We start from the raw sequence: 8047 nt of genomic DNA on the forward strand, positions 1-8047 counted from the left end.
TGGGCTTAGGGCAGGATGCGCTAAGCACCAATCCCTTACTGTTTTTGAAATTCTTGGAAGTGCACTTAGCGTGCTTGTTGTGCTAAGTTTGAACTACTCTCTGTAAGTTGAAGCTTGATTGTGCGCTAAGCCTTACATCTTAGGCTAAGCACATATTGCAAAAAAAATTTGTGTTGCAGAAAGCGCTAAGCGCAGCCTGTGGTGCTAAGCCCTAGATCCTCTCTGGAATTTGAAACTTCAAGTTGAGCTTAGCACGAGGTTAGGCTAAGCTCATGGGCTTTAAACTCAAATGTCATGTTGGCACGTTAAGCGTAGCTATGTGCTAAGCACGCCAAATGAAAATGCTAAAATAGAATACAACTTCCAATAGCAGTTACCATTTACACTTCAAAGCCTTCACTCCCTTGTGCTTGTGCCCACATTCGTGCTTTTGTGCATTTTGTTGCCTGTGCTTCAAGTTATTCCTGCTTTTTTTGCTCTCATCTTGCATTCCATCATAATCCAAATAAGTAGTGCTTCATTTTCATTTTCATTTTCATGTTTTGAACCTTAGGATAGAAGATTTCTTGCTTTGTTAGCTTGCATTGCTTTTTAGGCTAGGGTTTCTAGCTTTAGGGTTTGCTATTTTAGGATTTAGGTTAGGTTTTAGAGCCCCTTAGGGGCAATGCTTGAAAAAGGGGTGAAAACCCCTGTGTTTCTGTTGCAAATCACGATGAACGCACTAAGTGTGCCTGCTACGCTTAGCTTGTTCATCCTAGCTGTTAAATTTTTTTTTTGGAGTTCCAGATGATTGCACTAAGCCCGACCGTGTCGCGGTAAGCGCGTTCATCCTTCTGATGAGTTTCAACGATGAGTATGCTAAGCGCGTCTGTGCGCTAAGCGTCACTAGTGTTTCAGACACTTAGATTTTTTAAAAAATTTTGGATCAGCGCTAAGCCTGACCTATCAGGCTAAGCACTACTTTGCTTCTGTTTTTCAACCTTTGAATAAGGCTAAGCGCAGCCTGCTAAACTAAGCCCTTGTTATGTTTCATGGAGGTTGAGCCAATCGCACCCTACTGCGCTAAGCTCGACTCTCTTACTATTTTTAAACTTTTGTAATCATGCTAAGCCCGAGTGTCATTCTGGTGAGGCTGAGCTAAGCGGGCCTTGCTGCGCTAAGCTCAAGTCCTCTACTATTTTAAAAATTGTAGATTTAGGCAAAGCCCAGCATGCTGCGCTAAGCCTAATCTACAGAAAAAAAAATTGTGTCTTCAGGCTAAGCACATGTCTGTCGTGCTTAGACCATGAGTAAATTTGCATAAGGTGTGCTAAGCCCAGCATGCTGCGCTAAGCGCCTAATCCATTTTTTGGTATCAAAGAAAAGAAAGGCACCTGCCACACCTTCCCAGGTCCGATATGACAGATCAAGGTTCACTTCTCCAGAGGCTTGGGAAAGGTACACAGACATAGAGGAATAATTGGAACTATTGTATCAAGCCTTTTTGTAACCATTTTTATTAGAAATGAATTTTGCAACATCTGATTTTGTACCACTGAAAGATTGGGCCAAATACTTACAAATAGTGGTGCCTAGAAAGATACTTACAGAGAGAAATGTGGTGATATACCACACTGAGTTCGATGATTTCAAAGAAGAGCTTGAGAGAAGAAATTGGCATGAAGAGTTGACCAGCTTTGTTGAAGGTAGCATTGATGTTGCCATTGTAAAAGAATTTTATGCTAACCTCTATGATCCAGAGGATAAATTACCAAAACAGGTGAGGGTCAGAGGCCATCTAGTGAAGTTTGATGAAGACGCCCTCAACACATTCTTGAAGACCCCTGTGATCATTGAGGAGGGGGGAACACTATCTACTTATTCCATGTTCGCACTCCTGATGCCTGATCCTCAGGAATTGGCAGCCAAGCTCTGTATCCCAGGGAGGGGATTTGAGCTTAATGCTGATGGCTTGTCATTGAAGATCCTCAGAAAGAGCCTGACTACCATTGCTCAGACGTGCAGCGTGCTTTCTTTCTCAAACTTGGTCCCTACCTCACACACATCAAATATCACTCTGGATAGGGCCAAGTTGATTTATAGAATAATTCAGAGGATAGGGCCAAGTTGATTTATAGAATAATTCAGAGGATGGACATGATTGTGGGTGATGTGCCATCATTTTCTTCTATTTTCTAAACCCTTTTTGCACCATTTTAATTATTGATTGGTCTTAATTGTCAATTAATTAGGCAGTTTTATTATTTGGGCTCATTTAGCTAATTTGATGTTTTTAATCTAATTTCAGGAATTAATGAAACATTGGGCTTAATCCGGATTTTGGTTGTGGACTTGAAGAGAGCAAATAAAGCAGCGCTTACCTTAGTTAATTTCTAATTAGGAAATTTCGCAATTTTATTTTATGTTGTTCAGTGTTTATTTCGTTTTGGGCCAGAGTATTATAATAGGGCCCAATGACTTTGAGTGACTCTTTTTAAATAGCTGCCTTGGGATTCGTGCCGGGCATTCTATTTTGCTATGCTATTTTCATTATTCAGAGCTTTGGTTTTAGGTTTTCACGTTTTTCTGTTCCCTTGTTACAGTTTTCGTTCTTAATGCAAATTTCCATTTTCTGCTTCTAATTACGAGTTCATTCTTGCTTCTTCTTCTACTTTCATTTACGTTTCTGTTCATTTACGTGCTTGTTCATTTACGTTTCTGCTTAATGTTTCATTTGCGTTTTCTGTTTGAATCCATGGAAGGCTAGATTTTCTGGTGTTGTTTCCTTTTGAGGACGAAGCCCAACTCTCTTTGAGGTTTCGTTTGTAATGTGGTTTCCTGGCAGTTTTCCCTTCACCAGTTATCCCAATTTCGTGAATATTAATCAGTGCACGCTTCGTGTTCGATTAATTGCCTCTGAGCCTAACTTGCGTTCATGCTTAATGGACGAAGGGCTAACTGGTGTATGTGGTGCCTAATCACGTATTGAAAACCCTAAGTTGATTTTCGCTTAGTAAATTGAAATAGGGTTGGATTAAGTGGTTGACTGTTAGGGACGAATTCTCCATAACCCAGGATAAGAGAGTGGCTTCTGAATCAGAGGAAACAACCCGTTTTTAATATTAGTAGTTTCGTATTCCATTTTATTTGTTCTGCTCTTTAATTACCAAACAACCACCCCCCCCCCCCCCCATCGTTACTGTTACTGCAAGTATATTATGAACATTTGGCTTGTCACTGCTCGTTGGGAAACGACCTAGGATCACTTCCTAGTTATTGCATTTTCATGTTTATTTGATTCGGGTACGGCCTCGATCAAATTTGGCGCCGTTGCCGGGGAGCAGTGTCCAAAGGTTCATAATAGCTAGTTAGTATTGTGTTAGTATGTGTGTTAGTGTTGTTTAGTGTCCTGGTATTTTGTTTAATTTGTGTTCTGTTTCAGTTTTCCCATTAAGCGTTTCCCCTGTTTCAGTCTTGGGTGTTTTGCTGTGAAGATTGTGCTTGAAAACAGAGTAGTAGTAGAAATCAGCTTGCGGAAAAACAGAGTAGTAGTAGAAATCAATTAGAGACGGATTTTAGCGACCACCCATGCTGAATTATTTGGGATTTTTTGTTTTAGTAGCTAGGGTTGTTATTTTTGGCTGAATTTTTTTTTGGTAACTTCTTTTAATCCATATTTTGTGGGAAAAATAGCTAGAGCCTTTAGTTTGGTCATATTTGAAAGTTCCAAAAAATTAGCAAATTTTGTGTTTGTCAAAACTTCAAACGGCCATAACTTTTGCTCCGGTTATCAGAATCGGAATTATTATATATGCATTTGGGCTAGAAAAAAATTTCCTACGCCATGGCAGCCTACCATAGGCTGGCTGAGGTTTCCATCGTCCAAAAGAAGCGATTCTGTCAAAAGTTTTTTATTTTTCAAGTTTTATTCACTTATTTTTCTTAACTTACCAATTTTAGCTTTCATAGTTAGACTTTGAATTTTTGTCTGAAATTTTTTGTCCTATCTTCTCATCATTTTATAAGGTTTCTCACAAAATTTCAAGTCATTTGGATATCATTTGAGGGTAGCTGTAGTTCAAACCTACACCTTTATTTACATGACAAGGCAACTAGTTGTGTGCATGCTGAATGTAGTGTATGACTAGAGGCAATCCATCTGACTTACAACCCTTTGATCCTGACATAGATAGGACATTTCATAGATTAGTTAGGCATCATTTGATACCTTTTTATCATTCTGAGCATTCCATAACTGGTGAATCTGTGCATTCTGTTATTGGTGATTTTGAACATCCTGATCTTGAGCATTATAATTTTCAGCATTCTGATTCTGAGCATTCTGATTTTGCACATTCTGAGAACATGGCACAACCTCCACCTCGTGAGAGGACTCTAAGGGAAATGGCTGCACCTGATTTCACCTATGAAAGCTTGTGCATCCAATACCCTGATGAGGATGTCCCATATGTTCTTAAAACTGGACTGATTCATTTGCTTCCAAAGTTTCATGGCCTTGCAGGTGAAGACACGCACAAACATTTGAAAGAATTTCACATTGTCTGCTCCACCATGAAACCCCTAGATGTCCAAGAGGATCACATATTTCTGAAGGCTTTTCCTCATTCATTAGAGGGAGTGGCAAAGGACTGGCTGTATTACCTTGCTCCAAGGTCCATCACGAGCTGGGATGACCTTAAGAGAGTATTCTTAGAAAAAATTTTCCCTGCTTCCAGGACCACAGCCATCAGGAAGGATATCTCAGGTATTAGACAACTCAGTGGAGAGAGCCTGTATGAGTACTGGGAGAGATTTAAGAAACTATGTGCCAGTTGCCCCCACCATCAGATTTCAGAACAGCTTCTTCTCCAATATTTTTATGAAGGACTCAGTAATATGGAAAGAAGTATGATAGATGCTGCCAGTGGTGGAGCCCTTGGAGACATGACTCTTGCTGAAGCCAGAAATTTAATTGAGAAGATGGCCTCCAACTCCCAGTAGTTTAGCGCCAGAAATGATGCCATAGTCATTAGAGGAGTGCATGAGGTAGCTACAAACCCATCTACATCATCTGAAACTAAGAAGCTTGAAGGAAAACTGGATGCGTTGGTCAACTTGGTAATCCAGCTGGCCTTGAATCAGAAATCTGTACCTGTCGCAAGGGTTTGTGGTTTGTGCTCCTCTGCTGACCACCATACAGACCTTTGCCCTTCCATGCAGCAACCTGGAGCAATTGAGCAGCCTGAAGCTTATGCTGCAAATATTTACAATAGACCTCCTCAACCTCAGCAGCAAAATCAACCACAGCAGAGCAATTATGACCTTTCCAGCAACAGATACAACCCTAGATGGAGGAATCACCCTAACCTCAGATGGTCCAGCCCTCAGCAACAACAACAGCAGCCTGCTCCTTCCTTCCAAAATGCTGCTGGCCCAAGCAGACCATACATTCCTCCACCAATCCAACAACAGCAACAACCCCAGAAACAGCCAACAGTTGAGGCCCCTCCACAACCTTCCCTCGAAGAACTTGTGAGGCAAATGACTATGCAGAACATGCAGTTTCAGCAAGAGACCAAAGCCTCCATTCAGAGCTTAACCAATCAGATGGGACAATTAGCTACCCAATTGAATCAACAACAGTCCCAGAATTCTGACAAGCTGCCTTCTCAAGCTGTCCAAAATCCCAAAAATGTCAGTGCCATTTCATTGAGGTCGGGAAAGCAATGTCAAGGACCTCAACCCGTAGCACCTTCCTCATCTGCAAATGAACCTGCCAAACTTCACTCTATTCCAGAAAAAGGTGATGACAAAAATTTACCTAACAATTTCTGTGCAGGTGAATCTTCTTCCACAGGTAATTCTGATTTGCAGAAGCAACACATTCCCCCTCTTCCATTCCCTCCAAGAGCAGTTTCCAACAAAAAAATGGAAGAGGCAGAGAAAGAGATCTTGGAAACGTTTAGAAAAGTAGAGGTAAACATACCTCTGTTGGATGCAATAAAGCAAATTCCAAGATATGCCAAATTCTTGAAGGAGCTGTGCACTAATAAGCGGAAGCTTAAAGGAAGTGAACGAATTAGCATGGGCAGAAATGTCTTCGCATTGATTGGTAAATCTGTTCCTCAAATTCCTGAAAAATGCAAAGATCCAGGTACATTCAGCATACCTTGTATTATAGGGAATAGTAAGTTTGACAATGCCATGCTAGATTTAGGAGCCTCTGTTAGTGTTATGCCTCTGTCGATTTTTAATTCTCTATCTCTAGGTCCCTTGCAGTCAACTGATGTGGTAATTCATTTAGCTAATAGAAGTGTTGCCTATCCTGTTGGTTTCATAGAAGATGTCTAAGTTAGAGTTGGTGAACTGATTTTCCCTGTTGATTTTTATATCTTGAATATGGAAGATGGATTTTCTCAAGGATCAGTTCCCATCATTCTAGGCAGACCCTTTATGAAAACTGCTAGAACTAAGATAGATGTTTATGCAGGCACATTGTCCATGGAGTTTGGTGATATAACTGTTCATTTTAATATTCTGGATGCTATGAAATACCCATCTGAAGATCTTTCTGTATTTCGTGCTGAAATAATTGACCATGTTGTTGATGAATACATGACTGATCTTTATTCTAATTTGCATGCCTCTCACTCTTCATGCATTGAGTCTGAAATTGTACTTGATCATATGTCTGAATTTGATGCTGAGAGTGAATCTGAGAGTAATATTGATTGCATGCCTGGTGGTGGTGTTTTACCTCTTGAGATTGATTTTATAGAGTCAGATAGGACTAACCATGTTTCAGGAAGTACACATACCTCTGACTTTCTTTATGAGGTAAAGGTTGAGAAACCATCTCCTTCTACCACTGTCGAGCCGACCACACCAGAATTGAAGCCTCTGCCATCAAATTTAAAATACGCTTACTTGGATGATAGCAAGAGTTTTCCAGTGATTATATCTGCCTCCCTTGCTGATGAGCAAGAGGAGAAGTTGTTGTCAGTTCTCAAGAAGCATAAGAAGGCTATAGGCTGGACCCTGGCGGATATTCCTGGTATTAGCCCATCCACATGTATGCATCGAATAAATTTAGAAGATGGAGCTAAACCAGTAAGACAGCCACAGAGAAGACTCAACCCGGTGATTCTTGATGTAGTGAAGAAGGAGATAACCAAGCTTTTGCAAGCTGGAATCATTTATCCTATCTCCGACAGCCAATGGGTGAGTCCCGTCCAGGTAGTCCCGAAAAAGACTAGCCTCACAGTGATCAGAAATGAGAAGGATGAGCTGATTCCTACTCGGGTGCAGAACAGTTGGAGAGTCTGCATTGACTATAGGAGGCTGAACCAGGTTACCAAAAAGGACCATTTTCCCCTGCCATTCATTGACCAGATGCTTGAACGCCTGGCAGGTAAATCCCACTACTGTTTCCTTGATGGTTTTTCTGGTTATATGCAAATTACTATTGCTCCTGAGGATCAGGAAAAGACCACATTCACCTGCCCCTTCAGCACTTTTGCTTATAGGAGGATGCCTTTCGGCCTGTGCAATGCCCCTGGTACCTTCCAGCGGTGCATGATTAGTATTTTCAGTGATTTTTTAGAAAATTGCATAGAGGTGTTTATGGATGATTTCACTGTATATTGATCCTCTTTTGATGGTTGTTTGAATAGTTTGGAAAAAGTTTTGAATAGATGCATTGAAACTAACCTTGTTCTAAATTTTGAAAAATGTCATTTTATGGTTGAGCAAGGTATAGTTTTAGGCCACATTATTTCCAATAAGGGTATTGAAGTAGATCCTGCAAAAATTTCTGTTATTTCACAATTGCCTTACCCCTCTTGTGTGCGAGAGGTGCGATCTTTTCTTGGTCATGCAGGATTCTACAGGCGCTTTGTAAGGGATTTTAGCAAAGTAGCCCTTCCACTGTCCAACTTGTTGCAAAAGGAGGTGGAGTTTGACTTTAATGATAGATGCAAAGAGGCTTTTGATTGCCTCAAAAGAGCGTTGACTACCACCCCCATCATCCAGGCACCCGATTGGACAGCCCCTTTTGAGCTTATGTGTG

The 8047-nt window shown here is 40.8% G+C and overlaps 1 non-coding gene across 1 annotated transcript; it reads right to left on the reverse strand.

Moving 5' to 3' along the window:
* Positions 1 to 4722: 4722 nt before the first annotated feature.
* Positions 4723 to 4829, reverse strand: LOC113001256 (small nucleolar RNA R71). Its single transcript, XR_003266575.1, has one exon. It is a non-coding gene; the product is annotated as a small nucleolar RNA R71 (small nucleolar RNA).
* Between the last annotated feature and the right edge of the window lie 3218 nt (positions 4830 to 8047).

This window comes from Glycine max, chromosome 3 (assembly GCF_000004515.6).
Source record: "Glycine max cultivar Williams 82 chromosome 3, Glycine_max_v4.0, whole genome shotgun sequence".
Taxonomy (NCBI): Eukaryota; Viridiplantae; Streptophyta; class Magnoliopsida; order Fabales; family Fabaceae; genus Glycine; species Glycine max.